Source organism: Lissotriton helveticus, chromosome 12 (genome assembly GCF_964261635.1).
Source record: "Lissotriton helveticus chromosome 12, aLisHel1.1, whole genome shotgun sequence".
In the NCBI taxonomy this organism is placed as follows: Eukaryota; Metazoa; Chordata; class Amphibia; order Caudata; family Salamandridae; genus Lissotriton; species Lissotriton helveticus.
The window spans coordinates 187,516,076-187,539,864 of record NC_136073.1 but is presented as its reverse complement, the minus strand read 5'-3'; positions in this window follow the sequence as shown (position 1 = coordinate 187,539,864).

Here is a 23,789-nt window from a genome sequence, read left to right as displayed (position 1 = left end):
TATTTACTAAAAGGTCTTTATTTTCGTCAAATTCTATTGTTTCTAGTTTGTTGATGAAATCCATGGTGTCTCTTAGGAAAGTTCGACTTGGGATCTTCAAGGACAACTCTTTAAGATTTTGAAAATTGGGTTCGAAAACAGATTTCTAGGTAAAAAAGAATATGAGTATCTTCAAAATAAACATCCCAGAATTCCAGGTTTCTACTTGTTACCGAAGGTAGACAAAAATGAACAGCAACCGCCCGAGAGACCAATAGTCTCAGGGTGCGAGTCTCTTTTCGAATCAGTTTCGAAATTTGTCGATTTCTTCCTCAAGCCTTTCATGAGTCAAGTCAAATCCTTCCTAAGAGACACCATGGACTTCATCAACAAACTAGAAACAATAGAATTTGACGAAAATAAAGACCTTTTAGTAAGTATGGGTGTCGTATCCCTATACACCCAGATCCCACAAGATGAGGGGCTGGCAGTTCTACAATCATTTTTGGATGAAAGACCTCGACCAATGCAATTTATCCTGGAACTAGCTGGGATGGCACTAGAAGAACTATTTCAAATTCAAAGAAGACTTCTACTACCATATAAAAGGTTTGGCGATGGGATGTCCTTTCGTCCCAGAGTTGGCAGTACTTTTCATGTCCAAATACGAGGAGCAATTTTTCTATAAAAACAATCCATTCCATCAGTATATCCGATGTTGGGTCCGATATATTGATGATGTTTTTTTGATTTGGACCGGGATGGAAGAAGAACTATATGCATTTAACGAATGGCTTAACAACAGGACTGTTAAAATTAAATTCTGTCTAAACCATTCAAGACACAAAATGCCATTCCTAGACGTCGAAGTGTATGCGTCAGCAGGTAGATTGGTCACAACACTGTACAAAAATAAGTCAGACAGAATTAAATCCCTGCACTACACAAGTAACCATCCATGAAGTCTAAAAGAGAACCTACCGGTGGGCCAATTTCTGAGGATAAGGCACAATTGCTCCTTTAAAGATGAATTACTTTTCCACGCAAATAAATTGAAGGACAATTTAATAGCAGAGGGCTATCCTAAAAAACTCCTCAAACGAGCAATGAAACGGGCATGGTGGACCCCTCAAGTAGCACTATTAGAACCTAAGGAGAAAAAACCTATGGATCGCATTGTATGCGTCTCAACTTTCTGTTCAACATCCAATTGGCTTAAAAGCCAAATGAGGAAGAATTTGCATCTAGTACAAAATCTAGACAAGAAATTAAAAGAAGCTCCTTTGTTTGCCTTTAAAAAAGACAGAAGTATAGCCAATCAGATTGTGAGAGCAGCACTGCCAAAAGAAAGAATACCCACACTAAGAGAAGAGACTATCACCGATTAAGGGGCACCATAAATGCGGTACGTGCATTTGTTGTGATTCTACAATAGAAGGTGATTTGTTTACTCACAATGGTATTTTCTGGAAACATGAGCGTTTCACTAACTGTAAGTCGCGATTTGTCATTTGTGTGATCGTTTGTCCGTGTAAGAAGGTATACATTGAGAAAACCAACCCAGAAGTACGCAATCGCATATCCCAGCACAAGGATAAGAAAAAATGTTCAATAGGCGCCTCTAGTCAACCATTAGGAACAAAAGGAAAAAGTGGTCCGAGTTAGCTCGGACCACTTTTTCCTTTTGTTCCTATCTAAGACCCCAGGTCCTTGAGTTTATAGGGCAACCCCTTTATAACTCACACTCTAGTCAACCATTGGCATACGCACACCCATACAGAGACAGATCTGCTTTGGACTATAATCTCAAAAGTAGAACAAGATACAAAAGGAGGTGACCTTGAGGCCAAACTGACGAAGAAAGAAGCAATGTTGATCATTAAATTCAACACGGCAGTAGAAGGATTAAATGAACTGTCAGAAATGTACCACCTTTAATTAAAATAAGCATCTTTTTATATACCATTTAACACACTTACAGCAGAGCACCATAAAGATCTACTTCTGGTGTTATATCCCTTTATTTAAATTTTTATCCAAGTTGCCCAAATTACAAGTAAACATCCTTCCAATTCTGAGGCTTTTTCCAAACTTCTTTTTAAATTTCTTGAGTGTCATTCGCTGTTTTTTAGAGCTGCTTAGACCAATATTGGCAAAATATTATGCGGAGTCAACCTCTGAATGGCAATGTATATTAAGATAAATACATCTGCCCTCACATTTGAGAAGATAACAGTTCAATTATCAAAACGTTTTGATCAGTGCACTTGAAGGCGCCTACCTGCGCCACTTGAAGGTTGCTAATATAAAAGGGAAAGGTTAGTAGTTTATGCATCCCAATTTAACTGAAAGTATTTATTCACACTTCTGCAGAAAGCTTAGACAAAAACCGTATAAATTGGAACATAGCAAGCACTGTAGGAGATATTATATAGTGGTCCGGCACAATCCAGACTTAAACATGGTGTGAAGCCAGCCTTTCAACACCAAAGAATGATAAGAGAAACAATCCAGTTTTTCCACCTGGGAATAAATGTTCAAATGCCCTGGCCATACCCCCAAGAGACCCTCAACATGCGTCGCCGGTTAAAATACAAAAGATAAGAGGTTGGAAACATCTACTTCAATTCCCAGAAGCCAACAGAGCCAGCCTGCCCCCAAGTACCGCGAGACTACGTTCTCCCGGCACTTCCGAAAACTAGCAGATCACCATGGGTTGCAAGAAGCAGACGGCGGCTGTTCCGAATGAGGTAAACACGGCTTTCCCGCTTTCAAGAAATTATCAATAAGTGTTTACACGAAGAAAGAGAGATCAGTTTAAATATGTCTAACATTGTATATGCCGCACATTTAGCCTGCTTCGCCTGACTTATACCACATTCAGGCTCTTTTTAAGATGTTTTTCAGCTTGGGTACCCCTCCTAGAACTGCAAGCTCGGTTTCTCGAACCGGCCTAGGGAATGATTAAAACCGAATCTCTAGGCTGGAACGCATATTTTCAACATGATTCGCCGATTGAGATACTGTTCAATAACACGCATGGGAGCATCGAATACATGTGCGCCAGATTAATACGCTGGAAATAATTGAGACACAATATAGCCTGACACGACAATTATACGATTGTTCTCTGCTATCGCTTAGGCTCTTATTAAAGGTTCCATCCAACTATGACCCGGTTCCACTAGGCTCCAATTAAGAAAGCTTGGCACACAATAATAAAAACGAACTCGGAGCATTTAAGAATTAATAGCCTGACTATTCCGAAGAAGAATAAGAACATGTCTTGACAAGCCTCATTTCCTATCTTCCAGAAACCGGGCAGTTTCAACAAATTAAGAAGTTTGAGTATTATTGGATCCCTACAGTTACAGGTGAACGCCTCGACCTGGTTGAGAACGGTCGCTCCCTCCTGCCCTCGCTGACCCAGAGCTGCCTGGTATCGTTATCACTGCGCTGCTGAGCCTCCTAACGCTGCTCTCCTCACTTCCACATTCACCTGACATAGCGCTGCTGCCCTCGCTTAGCGCTCGAACGTGCCTGCCTGATTGTGCGCTACTTTTCATGCAAATTTTAATGTTGTGCAACCCTTGTGCCTGAAAGCTGCATTTGGTCACTATTGGGATCGTGCTTATTCAATTACGCTCCAAGTTTCCTCATACTCGATCTGCTTGCGTGTTGTTATTTCCGCCGCCATTTGCTGTGTTGTTGTTGTTGCCCTAAGACCGCCCCCTCCACCACGCAACCGCCTCCCATCGGATCCTCCCTCGCCCCTCCCCTTCTCACTAACCATATATGACAGATGCTTTCCCGCGCAGCGTTCACGCGCAGCGGTCGCGCCCCATGCGCGCCGAAGGTGCGCCAAAGGTAAGCCTGTCTACGCCCGTCCGCGCCTGGACCGCGCCCAGCGCCAGAGCCCCTGGTCCTCGTATTGTCCACCCCTCTCGCATTACGTACGATGCCACCACCCTCCTAGCCCTTAACCCCGGCCGTTCCCCCAACTGCGTCCAAGCCGCTCCTGGACACACCCATGGACCCTTCTCCTGCAACTCCTGCAAGTTCGACGGCACCAAGAACAACTCCTCATCTACGAACACACAACAGATATCCGACCCCAACCACCTACAATGCATCCTGCTCAACACCCGCTCGGTCCACAGGCACGCCATTGACCTCTGGAATCTACTAGACACCATCTCTCCGGACGTCGCCTTCCTAACAGAAACATGGATGAACGCCACATCAGCCCCAGACATCACCATTGCCATCCCGGAAGGCTATAAGATCATCCGCAAGGACCGTACCGGCCACACAGGAGGAGGCATCGCTATCGTCCATAAGAAATCCATCCGCATCTCAACCAGCTCAGACGTCAATCTCGCCAACTCTGAACACCTTCACTTCCAGATCCACACCGACCCCAAGACCACACTCAGAGGCACCCTCCTTTACAGGCCACCAGGACCCCGTGCACAATTTAGTGAAGACATCACGGACTTCATCACTCCACACGCGCTCCCCTCCGAGGACTACATCCTTCTGGGAGACCTCAACTTTCACCTTGAAAAGAACAACGACCGCAACACCACCTCCCTTCTGGACAACCTCGCCAACCTCGGACTTAAACAACTTGTCACTTCCCCCACCCACATCGCAGGTCACACACTCGACCCTATCTTCACCTCCAGCAAAAATGTCTCCTTCAGCCACACCACAGCTCTCCTTTGGACTGACCACAGCTGCGTTCACTTCACCTACAACAAACCCACATCCAACAACCACCCCCAACCCACTCTGCAAAGAAACTGGAACAAAATCACCATCGACCAGATCTCCTCATCGCTTCTTCAAAACCCCCCAGCCCACTCCTCAAACCCAGACCAAGCAGCCACCAGCCTCACCCAATGGTTATCCAACAGCGCCGACATCCTAGCACCACTGAAAAAACGACAAATCAAACCAGGCAGCAAGAAGGCCTCCTGGTTCAACGATGATCTTAAGAAATCCAAGAAACTCTGTCGCTCCCTGGAGAAGGCCTGGAAAAAAGACCCAACCACCAGCACCAAGGACGCCTTCAAAAACGCCACCCGCATACACCACCGACTGATCCGGAATGCCAAGAAAGCCGCCTTCAAGGACCGACTAGATAACAACGCCCACAACAGCAAGGAATTATTCAACATCGTCAAGGAATTCACAAACCCCTCAGCCAACTCCAACGACATCACCCCCTCTCAAGCCCTCTGCGACTCCCTAGCCTCATTCTTCCACAACAAAATTGCTGACATCCACAACAGCTTCGACAACCGACCCGAAGACCAACCCTCCCAACCCCCTGCAGGACCCCCACCCCCCCTGAACATCCTCAATGACTGGAAGCCAATCTCCACTGAGGACACCATCCGTCTGATGAACTCTATCCACTCAGGATCCCCCACAGACCCATGCCCTCACCACATCTTTAACAAAGCAGACTCCATTATAGCACCGCACCTCCGAGACGTCATCAACTGCTCCCTCAACTCTGCAACCTTCCCGGAAAGCTGGAAACATGCCGAACTCAGCGCCCTCCTGAAGAAACCCACAGCTGACCCCACCGAACTCAAAAACTACCGCCCTATCTCACTCCTTCCATTCCCGGCCAAAATCATCGAGAAAGCGGTCAACATCCAGCTCGCCGCATTCCTCGAAACCAACAAATCCCTCGACTCCTCACAATCCGGCTTCCGAGCCAAGCACAGCACTGAAACCGCCCTCATCGGAGCAACAGACGACATTCGAACTCTACTGGACAATGGAGACACAGTCGCCCTCATCCTCCTCGACCTCTCCGCAGCCTTCGACACGGTCTGTCATAACACCCTTTTACAACGCCTCAGAAACGTCGGAATCCAAGGAAAAGCACTGGAATGGATCACCTCGTTCCTCACTGGAAGAACCCAGAGAGTCCGCCTTCCACCATTCAAGTCAGAGGCCACTGAAGTCATCTGCGGCGTACCACAAGGATCTTCACTCAGCCCCACCCTCTTCAACGTATACATGAGCCCCCTCGCGGTCATCGCACGCCAACATAACCTCAACATCATCTCCTACGCTGATGACACTCAACTGATCCTCTCACTCACCAAAGACCCTAACACCGCCAAAACCAACCTGCATGAAGGAATGAAAGAAGTAGCCGAATGGATGAAGCACAGCCGTCTGAAACTGAACTCAGACAAAACAGAAGTCCTCATCCTAGGCACCTCCCCCTCCGCCTGGGATGACTCTTGGTGGCCAGAGGCCCTTGGAAAAGCACCCATCCCGACGGACCACGCACGGAACCTGGGCGTCATCCTGGATTCCTCACTCTCGATGAACAGACAAGTCAACGCCGTTTCTTCATCTTGCTTCAACATTCTTCGCATGCTCAAAAAAACATTTCGCTGGATCCCCACCGAAACTAGAAAAACAGTCACCCACGCTCTGGTCACGAGCCGTCTGGACTACGGAAACACCCTCTACGCCGGTACCATCGCAAAACTCCAGAAAAAACTCCAACGCATCCAGAACGCTTCAGCCAGGCTCATACTAGACATCCCGCGTAAAGATCACATCTCTGGACACCTGAAAAACCTCCACTGGCTCCCCGTCAATAAGAGGATTACTTTCCGGCTCCTAACCCACGCACACAAAGCGCTCTACGAAATCGGACCCGAATGCCTCAACACAAGACTGTCCTTCTACACCCCCTCCCGCCAGCTACGATCCGCCAACCTAGCCCTTGCCACTGTTCCTCGCATCAACAAAACCACCATGGGAGGTAGATCCTTCACCTACCTGGAAGCTAAAACCTGGAACTCACTTCCCACTCACCTTCGCCTTACTCAGAACCACCTAGCATTCAGAAAGCAACTTAAAACTTGGATATTTGACAAGTAACTCCCCACCCTTCTCCAAGCGCCTTGAGACCCTCTGGGTATGTAGCGCGCTATATAAATTTATTGACTTGACTTGACTTGACTTACGAAGGGATTATGGTTGCTGTTTTACACCTTGATTACTGGCAGCCATTATTGAGTGACCCAACCATTGTATGCTTATGTTACAGTATACCATCATTCTGACACTGCGTACAAAAAGAAGGAACCATCGCAGTTGAGGCGTTCCGCGCCTGGCAGATCACAAGTAAGCAACATTGCTAACTTCAACAAGAAGTTTTCTTCTATAGTATAAGTCAGAGACGGATTACATATATTATTTCAAATTTTTGTTTGAAGGGAATAAATGAGAATAACCTTGAAAGAACGGGCTGAATGAGTAACGAGGTAAGACTGCTCAAGCAGCTAAAGCTGATAGATTTTGGAGTTTCCAATTGATACCTGCAGGAGTAAGATACCATTTTTATCGTTTTCAGAGTTATTGGGTCCTGAGGAGAATTCCTTTATTTTAGGAATTCGAAATGCGTCAACCACGTTTTTTGCTAGGCCAATCAAGTCAAGTCATCTTCCCAAGAATTATTTGAGGTTTGTATTTATGGATGGCCTATTGTAGAAATTTGCAAATATAGCATATATAGTTTGTACTATCGAATTATAGAGTGATTCGTGTTTTGGAAAAGGGGAACATCCTTTACAACGCAACTTGTACCACGCAGTGCCTTTACGACGCAACTATTACAACGCATTGCGCTGGGGGGCGCTCAAGGATAGGGAATAGATTTAATTTACTATCCAACACCTTCCCTACTATCCACAGGGACTGGAGTTGGAATAGTAAATTAAACTATTCACTATCCAGCACCCCTTAGCGCTATGCGTTGTAACAGCATGCGTTGTAAAAACTGCGATGTAAAGGCATGGGGGCTAAAAGCATGCGTTGTAATGTCATACATCCTTTGGAAAATGGTAGCTATAGGCACCCCAGGGTGGGTTTTTAGTAAATGTAAATAGGCTGTATGTATGAATGTGTGAATGAGCGGAAAACCAGTATGAATGCTACACCACTTGTGAGTCTGAAGGAGAAAATGCTGTTGAGAGCTTGTTGAGATAGTGATAAGAATGATGTATAGCAATGTGTGAGATTATTCTTTTGAGGGGATTTGTGCAAATTTTGTCTGTGAATATTGAATTTTGTAAAGGTTTCTAATTTCAATGGAGTAAATTGCATTTTGAAAAAAAAATAGATAAATTAAAACTGAAAGAGCGGTTAAGAAGGAGTGGTTTAACTCTGTTTCTTCTTTTTTCATATTTGTCGAATAATTAGCAGTATTGGCAATTGTTGTTGTTTATTGTGATATTGGCGTGGCCTTGCTGCGGAATAGCCAAACCCTCTCATTGATAACTCTAGTCTGAAAGGCACGCAGTGTTATATCTAAATGCATTGTCTCTATTAGCAGAGGTTAGATTATTTTGAGTCACAAAGTCGATGTCAGTTGCTGACTATACCTTCCAAACTAACTTCTTCATGTTAATTAAATCCGCTGGGAAGCAGTTGGCGTGTTAAACCCAGCAAGCTCCATCAAGGCAGGTTGCAGGGGCACTGCTTTAAAGAAGACGAACTCAAATGATTGACTCTAGTTCCACTTGGTTCCCCCTCCCATTGCCTTGGACACATGAGGAGGTCTACCTTTGAGCTAACAGAGTTGGAGAACAAAGGATAAAGCTAGGAACCTCACAGAAAACGAAATCCAGAGTGAATAAATAAGTAACTGCAAAGCATCAGTGGATTTGCACAGAAAAACTTGGTTTTTATTTCTTCAGGGGAAATTTACTTTTTTTCCTGTGAAGGCATCCTTCCTTAAGAACCTCACTAATTTTTGGATGTGTTTTCTCACCTTTACCACTCTGAAAAAAAGATTTATTTCTCCACTTTCCAGGGGTAAATCTACGACTTTCTTCGGGCCAAACTCACTAACTCATTTACCCTCTCACCCACCCACTCACTTGCCCTCCCATCTAACTGATCCATACCGTGTAATGGCTCTTTCACTTGAACAAAGCCTAAGTATGAAACATCAGTGTTATCAAAGATAGATTTGTTTCATCAACACATAATTCACAATTCATTTTCAATAGGTTATCTGTCTAGACACTGACTTTCGCATTCCTGATGGATGTGCACAACAGAAGAGTCTGACATTAATTCCTAGCAAAATATTCCATCTACAAGGCATAATTGTCTCTAATAAGCTGTTGCCCTTTGCGACTTCTTGCCCTTTGGCTTTATAAGTGGCAAAGACAAGCCTTTGTGGGATTTGCTAAAAAGATGAAAGATGTTTCTGAATCTCTTTTGAGGGAAAGAAATCCGTTTCAATCCGGTGCTTTTCAAGCTTTTTTCCCCCAAACCACAGAACGCTGTGCTTTCAGACCAATATATCTTACAACTCTGCTGTGAATGCAAAGCGCGCAGAATATCCCTTTAAATGTTTTGAGAGCTGCACAGTATACGAATAACCTAGTGCACAATCAATCATTTATTGCTATTTACTTGGATTTGCCAAAGTGCCTGTTTTGTCATTAAGGCATAAAACATAATAAAAGGCTTCAATTACGCGACTTGTAAATCAATATTTCATAAACAAAGTGTGAAACTGACTCATCAAATTTTAGAGCTGACAACATTATGGGCAATGTTAAAAAGTTGTTTGGAATGAAGTATACCTTTACAATACCTCATGTTCCTTTCTTCAGTGGTTAATTTGTAAAATAATAAGTGCCGGGTCTCTTGCCAGGATGCAGCTTGCTTGCACCTGCCCATTTCTCCTGTAATGCTGCCTAAAGCAGAGCCAACTACTAACTAGGAAGTGGGAAGAGAATGTAGCCTAATGGCCAGAACTACCGACTTCGCAGCTGCGGAAGCAGGTTAGAGTCTCGGCATTTACTCAACATCAGTGATTCTGGGCAAATCATTTAATCTCCAAAAAATCATTAAATACCAAAAATTAGTGTGAAACTATAGCAACGGTGTTGTTGATAAAGTGCCCGTGCTGAGCATCGGAAACCACTGTCTCAAGTTAAGCACTGCCTATCTTTTTATGTGCGGAGACTCTGCACTTGTAAAGATACTCCTCATAAATTACCTTTGTAAATAGCAAACATTGGTAACCATACACAAAGTGAAAGTTTACCTTTCTGAATCAGGCACAAAGTGTTTAGACATTACGTTCATTAAAATTAAGTTGTGCTAAACTAGCGTTTATGATTTGATCAAAGTACCACACCAGCACAAGTGTTGAAAAATTTGCAAAGAGGCCAGATACACGGATCTTATTTAAAACCTACGCTTTAGGTCTGTCGTTGGCCAACGCCTTTCTTCTAAAATTCTTTAAAAAAATCCATACACGTACATACATATATATATATATATATATATATATATATATATATATATATATATATATATATATATATATATATTATATATATATATATATATATTTATATATATATTACCTACTGGCGGTCGCCAGTAGGTATATATAGTTAGGATTTTTTCTCTATGGGTTTTTTGAAAATTCTATGTCTAATAACTTTGGCGTTTGTGGACGGAATTGGCTGAAATTTTCAGGAAAATGGCACATTTTGTTTCTGAGCAGCCCCTGAAAATTTTGGGGGGGTTCGTCAAGGGGGGGCCGAGAAAAAAGGGGGGTCCCAAAACACGTTTTTCCATGTTAATTTCCATAGGGCGGTTGGCCTCACTTTTAGCCCGAACGGCTGAATGGATTTGCACGAAACTTGGCAAAATTGTAGGGACTGGTAGCCCGATGTGCCTTTTGTAGGTCTCAATATATGTGCTTCAGTGGATTTTGAGAAATTAATGTTCAAAAAAAGATATATATCTGTAGCAGCGGACTGGGCAGCGCTCCGCTACGCGTACTTTTCGCGCAACGGAGCTTTGTGAAGCGAAGCTGATTGGTTCTCCGGCGTCTGTCAACATTCCAAACAGTCCGTAGCGGCCGCCATCTTGTCTCTCGGTAGGATCGAGAGACAAGAGGAGGCCAAAGCGAAGGGGCAAATGACCATAAGGGGGCATAGTACATTGTCGCTCACCCCCTAGGTTTGATGTGGAGGTTTTAAAAGGGCCCCACGGGGCAAAAAAAAATAAACATAATAATAATCGAACAGCTGAATGGATTTGCACGAAACTTGGCAAAATTGTAGGGACTGGTAGCCCGATGTGCCTTTGCTAGATCTCAATATATGTGCTCCAGTGGATTTTGAGAAATTAACGTTCAAAAAAAGGTATATATCTGTAACAGCGCACCGCTTCGCGTACTTTTCGCGTTACGGAGCTTTGCGAAGCGAAGCTGATTGGCTCTCCGGTGTCTGTAAACATTCCAAACAGTCCGTAGCGGCCGCCATCTTGTCTCTCGGTAGGATCGAACAGCTGAATGGATTTGCACGAAACTTGGCAAAATTGTAGGGACTGGTAGCCCGATGTGCCTTTGCTAGGTCTCAATATATGTGCTTCAGTGCATTTTGAGAAATTAACGTTCAGAAACAAGATATATATCTGTAACAGCGCTCCGCTTCGCGGAGATAAAATTATATGTGTATTACCTAGCTGTTGCTAACACCAGTTAGCGACGGCTAGTAGAAGATAGCGACCATCTTGGGCCCCACTTTGCATGTGAGTGATATTTATCACTAATGACATGCAAAGTGGGCATGCCAAGATGTTAGCGACTGGAAACAGTCGCTAACATCGCTATCTCCTATTATCAACTTTTGGAAATATTCGAGATAAGGGCGAATATCTCCAAAAGCTACCACCTGCCCTGAGCAGTTCTTAGCCATGTTATCCAATGGGAGGTGGATAACATGGCTAAGAGCATTAGCTCGGTAATGCATGAATATCGCTGAGTTTTCAGCGATATTAATGCATTGCGGTCGTTTTTTATCGTATTTCCGATAAACCTTGATAATAGCAAGGTTTATCTGCGATAATTTCTGACGGTAAAAAAATCGTTGCTAAGCATCGTTAGGGATAAATATCGCTTAACTTTGGTAATATGCCCCAACGTCTGTTAACGTTCGATTCGAAGGAAATCAGGAAGTGTTGAAAAACATTGTCTGCGCCATCTTACCTTTTTTCAAATGCCACACTTTTGTCGTGCACGGCAGCCATTTTAGATGCCTTGACCAGACCCACTCTGTGCACGCTGTCGATCCTTAGCATGGCTCCCCACCCTCGCAAGCATCTCCCCCAGGCAGTGGTCACCCCCACTCTCTGTCTTATGCATGGGTAATAAACCTCCCCCATCTGCGCTGCTGTTCCCTGAGAATCACACCCTGTGCCCGCCCGACACCTCCCTTTCGCCCTATTCACTACCGCACCCTCTGACACTCCTTTTCCTCTGTGTCCGATTGTCCAGGCCGGTCCTAGGCTATCAGCTAGCCCTGCAGATGTAGTTTATGGCCACAGCTGTAAAGAATCACCCCTCTTCAAAGGAGTTATAGTAGATCAAGGCCCACACTCGATGAGATCCGTCACAGCAGAAGCGTTGCTATTATCTGAAAACCATCCTGTATTGTGATTGGGGAGGGGACCGAGCCTGAAGCGGAAGATTCCAGGGATGACTGTTTGTACATCAACGTTTTTACAATTATGTGTCACATTAAAAATATATAGCACTCCGACAAAGTAGTAAGATTATAAAACTTTAATAATTTATAAATATATACAAGAAAACAAAAATAGTAATAACATATAAACATTTTTAGGGAAAAACAACGAAGTAGCGGTCGGCTGTGCGAATAGTCCCAACGCAGCACAACGTCCAGATTTCCAGCGTGGGGCGTCGCGGGGGGTGGGTCATCAGTAGCAAACTGTTGTGCGAATAGTTCCAAGGCAGCAGAACGCGCCGAAATCTAGATGACACGAAAGTGATGTCTAGTAAGTTGCCACCCAGCAAATAACGGCATGGGGCGTCGCGGGGGGTGGGTCATCAGTAGCAAACTGTTGCGCGAATAGTTCCAAGGCAGCAGAACGATGGCACCAAGGTGATGTCCAGTAAGTTGCCGCACTGGTTTTGGTATCCTACAATGCTGCTCCGAATAACGGCGTGGAGCGCCCCGGGGGAGGCGGCGTGAACGGGCCTCTCTAGGTGGAGTGTCATCTGTTGTAGTGGGGCGCCCCTTTACCGTTTCAGTTGCCATTCCGTCCGTTTTTGGTCCACTGTGTCAAAAGCCGCAATTCAGCTGAGTTGCGCCCACTCTTGCGGTGCAGCGATAGGCGGCTGTCACAGGACTCTCAAAATGGCGGCAGGCTGTTTCCTTTTTGGGCCTGGTCCACTGAAATGGCCCTGGGACACCTTGGAAATCGGACGCTTGTCTGCTAGGTCTTGGACCCCATTCTCGAAAGCGTCCCCTCCGCCTTGAGAATTCATCAAAAGTTTTGGGGGCTCCGACTCCTGCAGGCTTCTGGTGGGGAGCGGCTGCCATGATTGCTCGCGGAATGACCACGACGGAGCTACGAGATGGTGGTGCTCTCATGCTGACGCCAGTTTCAGTCTGAAACATCCAGAAACAAGGTGGGGCTTTCATCGTTTGGGAAAAAAAAAAAGTTTTCATCCTATGAAAAGTGTTGTTTTTAGGTCACATGATCATGCCTTCCATCATTAGGAAACCAAAAGTAAAATGAACCAATGAAAAGTTTTATAAACAAGTCACATGACCTGTTATGCGGCATAGGGTATAAAATGCGGAGAAAATACGTTGGCACGTGAGGCGGCGTCAGTAGCGGACCGATGTGCGAATAGGCCGAAGGCAACACAACGCGCCAAGATCCGGATGGCACCGAGGTGGTGTCCAGCAAGTTGCAGCACTGGTGTGGCCATCCTACAATGCTGAAAGTCGGCGTGGGGCGCCCCGTTGGCCTGTGAGTTTGCGTCAGTAGCGGACCGATGTGCGAATAGGCCGAAGGCAGCACAACGCGCCAAGATCCGGATGGCACCGAGGTGGTGTCTAGTAAGTTGCCGCACTGGTGTGGCCATCCAACAATGCTGAAAGTCGGCGTGGGGCGCCCCGTTGGCCTGTGAGTTTGCGTCAGTAGCGGACCGATGTGCGAATAGGCCGAAGGCAGCACAACGCGCCAAGATCCGGATGGCACCGAGGTGGTGTCTAGTAAGTTGCCGCACTGGTGTGGCCATCCTACAATGCTGAAAGTCGGCGTGGGGCGCCCCGTTGGCCTGTGAGATGGCGTCATCAGCGGACCGATGTGTGAATGGGGCCGAAGGCAGCGCAACAATATTTTCTACTATATTTCCGGAGTAGAAGACACCACAAGGCGCTGAGATGCCAAGATCCGGATGGCACCGAGGTGGTGTCTAGCAAGTTGTGGCACTGGTGTGGCCATCGTACAATGGTAAAAGTCGGCGTGGGGCGCCCTGTTGGCCTGTGAGATGGTGTCAGTAGCGGACTGATGTGTGAATGGGGCCAAAGGCAGCGCAACAATATTTTCTACTATATTTTCGGAGTAGAAGACACCACAAGGCGCTGAGATGCCAAGATCCGGATGGCACCGAGGTGATGTGTAAGTTGCGGACCGATGTGCGAATGGGGCCAAAGGCAGCTCAACAAAATTTTCTGAAGAGAATACACCACAAGGCGCTGAGATGCCAAGATCCGGATGGCACCGAGGTGATGTCTAAGTTGCGGACCGATGTGCGAATGGGGCCAAAGGTAGCGTAACAAAATTTTCTGTATGGAAGATACCACTAGGCGTTGAGATGCCAAGATTCGGATGGCACCGAGGTGATGTCTAGAAAGTTGTGCCACTGGTGTGGCCATCGTACAATGGTAAAAGTCGGCGTGGGGCGCCCTATTGGCCTGTGAAATGGTGTCAGTAGCGGACTGATGTGCGAATGGGGCCAAAGGCAGCGCAACAATATTTTCTGACTGACACCACAAGGCGCTGAGATGCCAAGATCCGGATGGCATCGAGGTGATGTCTAAGTTGCGGACTGATGTGCGAATGGGGCCAAAGGCAGCGTAACAATATTTTCTGTATGGAAGATACCACTAGGCGTTGAGATGCCAAGATTCGGATGGCACCGAGGTGATGTCTAGCAAGTTGGTGTGGTCATCCTACAATGCTGAAACTCGGCGTGGGTCACCCCATTAGCCTGTGAGATGGCGTCAGTAGCGGACCGATGTGCGAATAGGCCGAAGGCAGCGCAACGCGCCAAGATCCGGATGTCACCGTGGTGGTTTCATAGTTGAGAGGCACTTCATCTGCAGTGGGGCGCCGAGATCCGGATGGCACCGAGGTGATGTCTAGCAAGTTGCTGTACTTGTGTGGTCATCCTACAATGCTGAAACTCGGCGTGGGTCGCCCCATTAGCCTGTGAGATAGCTGTTCTTTGGATTTGGGCCTGGTCCACTAAAATGGCCCTGGGACACCTAAGAACTCGAACGCTCGATTTTTTTTTCCTTTCCTGTACATGCAAAAAAAGGTAAATGCCCGGTATGTTACACGCTTCATCTGCCACGATGAACTCTCCAGAGGAACCGAAAAAATATATAGTTGTGGTAACTATACCATGCATCGTCATATGGAGAGGTGGCACCAATTAATTATAGTGCTGCATAAAAGAGAGATTTGGAGGAGAACCCCTGACCTGCTAGTACATTCATTAAAGAAGTGGCACTGAGAGCTTCAGAGGCAAGGGAAACGGTCCCAAATATTTAGAAGAACTTTGGAAAGATTAAAATGACATGTTTAGATTGTGGTAAATTAATTTCATGTGGGCAGATGAGTGTTACTCTAATAAATACAGCATATGAACATCATCATAGTCGATGGTTGGTAGAGACATTTTGACTATATCCTGGACCTGCCCGTCCTCGCCCAAAATGGCGCCGGAATAAATGGGACTCGTAACTCCTTGTTGTGTACTGGTTGCACAACCTTGATATCACGAGATACGTATGCAGTTTTGAAGCACATGGCAGGCGGGGACGAGAATTGATTGAATATTTCGACATCCCTATTGATATTAAGTTCTGATGTGTTATTGATTACTGTACTGTTGAAAATTCGAATTAACGTCACCCATGGTACTTGCCCGCAAATGTATATCTAGATAATTTTATTGTAACTGGCCCTGTCGTATTTTAATTATAAAATGTACGTCCACCGATTCCGTAGCTGTTAGACACCTTAGTTTTTGCAACCTAATGGCCCGCCCGTTACGTTCCTCTACAGTGTAAATGTCTATTCATCATATACGATTACAGTTTGCTCCGTGGCAGGCCCACGTGGTTATAGGCTCGTATTTGTATAATGAAATTTTCACAATAAAGGTTTTTAAAAGAAAACATGGTAGTAGTGTATACATTGGTAAAGTTTTTAATAATAGTCACTGTTTTAGAATCAGTAAAAGGCAAGTGAAATAAAGCAGACCAATTACATGAAGGGTAAAAGGTATAATACGAAGGAACGCAGTAAAGATAAATGGTCAAGGGCTGTTGTGTTTTCTATTCCTGCAACATAAAGTGATCGATAAGAATCTCATATTCAGGCGTATCGGCGACTAAGACAGCAGGTCGACCCTCTTTTGCTCAACGGCTCCGTCATGGGACGAAGAAACGCTCTTTTTCTCGAAAAAAGAATATATTTTACTTGCAGGACAGTTGTAAAATTTCCGGGAAAGTACATTAGCCTGGAACATTATAACATATATTTAAGAGAAAATAATGTTCGGAAGTAATTAAAAGCGTCATTTTTAGGTGATATGACCAAGGCTTTCATCATTAGAATAAGAAAAGTAAAATGAACCAATGAAAAGTTTTATTAACAAGTCACATGACTTGTTATGCTTACGTTACGCGCTGCGCGCCCCGGATGACTTCCGGATGCGCTAACGCGGCGCGTCATATGACGCATTACGCGACAACGCAGGTCCAGAATATAGTCAAAATGTCTCCACCAACCAGCGGTCGAAACACAACCCCTTTCAGCAGGCTAAATAGTTCTGTTAAATGACAACAGAAGGGACAGGCAACAAGAACCATCAGTCAAAGAGGGGAGGGCTAGTTCTTCTCTACCGGGTTACATTGGGGCGCTACCGGAACTGATCGAATTGGTAGTCTACAGTGTTTCTGGATGTTTCAGACCGAAGCTGGGGTTAGCATGAGAGCAGCACCATTTCGTAGCTCCGTTGTGGCCATTCCGCAACCAATCATGGCAGCCGCTCTTTATCGTTATTTTGGGCGGGGTGGGTGGCGGAGCCGAGCTGTTTTGCAGCCATCATTGTGTGGAGTTCAGTTCATCTCACTAGTTTTGTATTTGTCATGAGGGGTTGTTCCTAATGTTTCTATTTTAGCGAGGTCAAAAAGAGATCCCATTAGTGGCCTACTGATTTTGCTCGATTCCTTTTCTTTTTTTTTACACGATTTTTCGTTATCTGCAAAGACTAAACAGAGTATTGCGACTCTGTGTTTGTTTGTAAATAGAGAATGAACCAAAGAGAACTAATTCTAAAACAGTAAATACTTGGATAACAATCAATCAAATGGAGAGAGAAGCAGGCACGACGGATTACAACGGGGGCAAAGGCCTGCGTTAACTACCTTTCACTATCTGCAAAGAGAGAGTACTCCTAATAGAAATGAGGGGGGGGGGCACCATTCAAAGCAGATCAGTGTGCATAAACACGAAAATGTTTTCACTTACCACGTACTTGACATTCGACAGCTTATGATATTTGCTATTAAAAAACCATTGAAATTCACTTAAAAAACCATAGGTTATAGACCATATATAGTTAGGAATTAGCATTTACAAAACCTTGAAAATTCACTGAAAAAACCATAGGTTATAGACCATATATAGTTAGGAATTAGCATTTAAAAAACCTTATTTTACTCACACAAAACCATTGAAATTCCATATATAGTTAGTTGCACTAACTATATATTGCGCACCCGCAATCCACTGCTGATCATGTCACATATTACATCATTCATGACATGGTCAGTGACATCACTGATGACATCACTGATGACATCTCAAATGACATCACTGATGACATCACTGATGACATCTCATTTGACATCAATGACCACATCACTGATGATATCATTCATGTGACAATACAATGCATCTCCTCACATTTTAATATAACCTCTGTTTCACCCAGTGTTAAATACAGAGTATAATTTTTGAAACCATTGACACACCAATACTAGTTACTACATACGTACTCACTGATTCCTACGTCTACACACACATTCACTCATTCACCCATACAATCATTCATACATACAATCACTCATCTTTACAACACTATCATATGCACTCATACACCTATACAGACACTCACACTCTGCCACTCATCCATGGAGTTACTCACACACCTAGTCAGTCCTGTAAAGAATCAATCACACTTCCATTTTCTTGTCTATACAGTTAAACATAGAGCACCTTACATTTTCAAACATATAGTAACACATACTTACTTTCTTATACAATCATTGATACAAGTACACATTGATCTGCACAGAGTCACACACCTCCCAGCCAGCCACACACACACTCAGTCTCCCATACAAATACTTGGACAATCAATCAATAACCCATATAGTTAATCATATAGCTACTGATCAACACATGCAGTAGTTTACAGAACAACAGACATAATGATGCACAAATTAAGACAGTTTAGTCACTAACCCATGCACTCAGTGAGACACATTTAATCACTCACTCATACATTCAGTCATGCACCTACTAAATCCTTCGTCCAGACAGTTATACATCTACTCATTCTTCAATATCTAAAACATATTTAAACTTTACAGAAACACACAGTCACTGGATGATGTCATCAGTGATGTCATCAGTGATGTCATTTGAGATGTCATCAGTGATGTCATCAGTGATGTCACTGACCATGTCATGAATGATGTAATATGTGACATGATCAGCAGTGGATTGCGGGTGCGCAATATATAGTTAGTGCAACTAACTATATATGGAATTTCAATGGTTTTGTGTGAGTAAAATAAGGTTTTTTAAATGCTAATTCCTAACTATATATGGTCTATAACCTATGGTTTTTTCAGTGAATATATATATATATGCATACGGGCATACAGAGAGACAATGGCTTTCTGTCAGCCCTCTTTATTTGGTCTGTAATAGTATCCTTCACATTTTCCTTCCATCATCCTCAGCGTGGGACCGCGGGTAAGCCCACTTCAGCCCTTGGCTGCTCTCGCTGTGAGTGACAGCATTCTGTTTCTGCACAATATGCTCATGTGATATAAAAGTAGTCCCTATTATAATATGTCCGCTGTGTATGCCCATGTGCATGCCTGGGTGCCCATCTTTGAATTGTTTTTGTTATAGTTTTATAAAAGCCATTCAATGGTGACCACCTGTGTTGGCTCACATTGGTGGCTAGATCTGAACGGGAATTCTAATACTTTTCGAAAAGCCATTCAAAGAAAACAAGCATTGGCACAGTCAAAATCTTGACAGCCAACACCAGGCATGTTGGCTTTGTCAGAACTTGTGCATTCATGTCTTTATGAACTCCTAATGGGGAAGGCTATATTCAAATGGATATATTGCATTTTCTTAAAGCTAAAATCCTTTTGCTGTATTGTGGAATTTTAGGCAATCCAATTTACCTATAAAGGAAACAGGTCACAGGGTTTCTGTAAGCACTAACAGAACTTTCACGTTTCTTAAACAGAAGAGTATACAAGTGACATTTTAGTGTTTCAACTATTTTTTTGAGCAACTGCAAGTCGCTCCGATATGGAATGCCAGAATTATTGGAATGCTTTCATCTCTTGCATCTAAAAAGGAAACCTGCTTAAAAGCCATCTATTAAAATCATGACTGATAGAATACATTGTGAGTATATTAAAAAAAAAAACTACCATAAACTTGCATGGAGATGTAAAGAAAAATCTAAAATCAGTATGACATAAAAGAATACCGAGATTCAGATTACGTATGCTATTCATCTATATTTTTAGCTATTTATTAGAATATAGGAAAGTTGAGAGCTCAGTTGTAAACAATAGAGCAGCAGAGGCCTATATAAACTGATGTACGCCCACTGCTCTCAACATTTCAATGTTCTAATACACAGCCTTTGCTTTTCTCTTTCCCCTGCTTCTCCACAATATATGAAGTGGTCAGGGGAAATCAAAAGGCAGAGGCAGTGCTGCATGGATATTCACCTTCAGAAGGCCTTCAGCTGTTCACACCACATCGGTGGGGCTTACTTACAAGCCCTTTGCACCTCCGGTGTATCACTTTTAACATGGGGAAAAGTGGTGCAGCTGTGGTGCAAGGGGCTTGTAAATAAGCAGCTTATCTTTAAGTGCCTATTTAACCCTTGTTGTGAGGGTATCAGCTCTCTAGATTCAAAGGCAAGTCACGAAAACGGTACAGGAAGAACGAGAACCCTGCACCAACTCACCCTGGTCGCCTACACCAGCTAAAATAAACCCATAATACCAAATGTAATTGTGAAGAACCCCTTTATATAACCATCAGAACCACACAGAGGATGGGTGTTGGACCTAGCCCCCTCTGCAGGTTTACCCCAAATATTTTGCCTTTACCCTCTACTTTTTTGCTGAATTTGATTCACCAGACTTAGGACTCTGTGCACGTTACCAATGCTAAACAATGCTAAAATGCCTGTGCTTTAACCTCTAAACATAGAAAAATTGACTTACTCCCAATTGGCACATTTACTTTATTAGTAAGTTCCTAGTAAAGTGGTACCATGTGTACCCAAGGCCGGTAAATTAAATGCTATTAGTGGGCCTGCAGCACTGATTGTGCCCTTTAAACATGCTTGTTTCAGGCCTGCCACGGCAGCCTGTGTATGTATTTTTAAACTGCCATTACGACCTGGCAAACTAAACCTTTTGCCAGGCCTAAACCTGTGTTTTTAACCCATATAAGTCACCCATTCGGGTAGGCCGGGGACAGCCCAGAGGAAGTGAAAAACTCGTAAATTCGGCTTTCACTACTGTAAGGCCTACCTATTCTATAGGATAACAGTAGTGTTATCTTATTACATTTAATAAGCTATAATTTCCAAACTGGAACAGGTTCCCAGTTCAAGTTTGGTGTCTTTCTAAAAGGTAATAAAAAGACCCATCTTATGGTAAAGTTGGATTTTAAATTGTAATTTTGAAAATGCCACTTTCTAAAGCCTGCATTTTCCCGCCTTAGCCATGTAGTGGCTACAGCTTGTCTCTGGGTCACATGACTGAGTGTAATTGAGAGTTGGGCTTTGTGTATTTCTCTTAAACAGCCACACAATATAAAGCTTAAGTGTTCCTTGATGGGCCATCATAAGCAGGATAGGAGGGTGGAGCTCAGCAGAGCCCTACTTACACTTGAATAGGCTGTATCCTGCCTAAACACAGAGGGCTGCACAGCCCCTGTAGTTAGTCTTGAGGCAGGGCAGGGAAGGCAGGAAGCCTGTGGACTTCAAAGGAAAACCTCTAGAAGCTTCCCCCACTTCAAAGGAAGAACCAGGTATAAATATTAGACCTCAGACACCAACTCTCTTCAGTACACTTCTCGACCTGTGGAGACTCTGCCAGGAAGAAGAACTGCTGTGTTTCTGAAAGGACTGTCACTCTGCTGCCTTTTTGGACTGTTGCCCTGCTAGACTACTGCATTCCTGGGCTACTGCCTTGCTAGATTGCTGCCCTGCTGCCCTCCAGCCTGAGTCAGACACATTTGGACCTGCACCTGAACCCATGACTCCAAGAGTGACTGCAAGGGCTCGTCTGATGACCTCCTGTTCACATAACATGCTTGCAACCACCGAAACCAGCTCAAGCCAGAACAGCCCCTCACCCCAATTGTTGACCCTCAGGACCTCAACCCTTGGTGTGGCCTCAGAGAGGCTGAATTGAAGTTTTTGGGCTCTCTGCAACCACAAATGAGCCCATTAACACCAAAACCTTGTCACTCTAACAGCCCGCTAACGCGAAGTTCTATAAGCCTGACCCTTTGTGCTGCAGCATCGACTGCTCGCAGAGAGCGCCATCGTGAAGCACTGGCACGAACATTCACGACAACCACTGAAACTTCTTGCTACAGTGACCCCTGTCTATGACGCCCGGCCTGCTCTTCATGGTACATCGACGACCATCTCCGCCACAAATGGGACTCTTTCCTCTGTACTCAATCAATCAATCAATCACAGCATTTATATAGCGCACTACTCACCCAAAGGGTCTCAAGGCGCTAGGGAGGGGGTTCCGCTACTGCTCGAACAGCCAGGTCTTGAGTTGCTTCCTGAAGGCGAGGTGGTCCTGGGTCCGGCGGAGGTGGGTCGGGAGGGAGTTCCATGTCTTGGCAGCGAGGTAGGAGAAGGACCGTCCTCCTGTGGTGGCTCTTCGCATGCGGGGGACGGCGGCGAGGGCGTGGCCGGTCGATCGAAGCTGGCGTTTGGGAGCGTAGAAGTTGAGGCGGCTGTTGAGGTAAATGTACTGAGAATGTAACTTTTCGGCTGGCCTAACGTGGTCCCTGTATTGACTCGTGGTCACAGTCTGCCTGAACTTGTGACTTTTCTCATACAACCAGATGACCCAGAGTGGCACTTTTGGACTTTATGGCACTAATTTCACTGAAATGTTTAAAATTGCATACCTCCAATCTACTGATTGGATTTTTGGAATTTTCGTCGAGTTTTATTTAGTAAAATCAAATCTACTCTATGTTTCTAATTTGATTTGAATTACTTTTTGTGTAGTTTTTCCTCATATTTCTGTGTGAAGTGTTGCACAAATACTTTACACATTGCCTCCAAGTTAAGGCTGACTGCTCCGTGCCAATCTACCAGAGGGATGAGCACAGGTTAATTTAGGGTTTGCTTGTGGCTTCACCCTGAGGTTCAACCCCCCCCCCCCCCCCCCCCCCACCAGCAACCTCAATTTCTTGCAATGGGATTAAGAATAGATGATGCCTGGGAGCTGTAGAGTTTGATCTTTGGAGGGCATAAATGAGCCAGCCACTGGAGTCGTTTAAGGACAAAGGACATGCAATAGAGAGGAAGAAGACGGCAGTCACATTGATTTCTGTAGTGAAAATTCCCAGGGGACCGTTTTCACCAGAAATGACATCTTTACAGATAGGAAATGTCACTTAGCTAACGATGTTGGCAAAACCAAGCACATGCAGTTGATCTTTACTTATTCATGGGCTTAGAGAATGACTGGTTTTATCTGTAAAAGTAGCTGGTTTAAATGATCTTAGCTAAAAGCTGATTAGTTATTAAGAAGAAAAGAAGTCATACTTATTTGCTGATGACAAAATTCCGACATACACATGCCTGAGAGAGGATTATGGTGAGATAGTGACTCCTGCAACTTCTTGGACCTATGGGAACCAAACTGCCTCTGAGATGTAAGGACATAGTATTCTCCTGAATCTATCTATGTCTATTCGGAATAAAACCAGGACAACTTCTGCAAAATGTAATACTTTGTGCATGAAATGTCTCAGCTGTGTTTTGGGAGTGGTGTAGGCTTTGTGAATAAAAGTTGTTACAAGTGGTAGAATGTCAGGAACCATTTATAATTGGCCAATTTGCAGTGGAACTGAACTGGAGAGCGTTCTTGGAGCCAAAGCCACCCCCCTTGAAAATGTACAGACTTTTGGACATCCAAAATAAAAGTTACAGAATGTTTAATAGTAAGGATTAGGACATGATGTTACCTCTCACTGAAAAATACAAGACATCAGTGTCTCTCAATTTGAGGTCTGGCCACCAATTTTAAAGATATAACAAGACCAAATCAATGAGCATCTGGCCTCCTGGATTCCTTTTCCTCCAC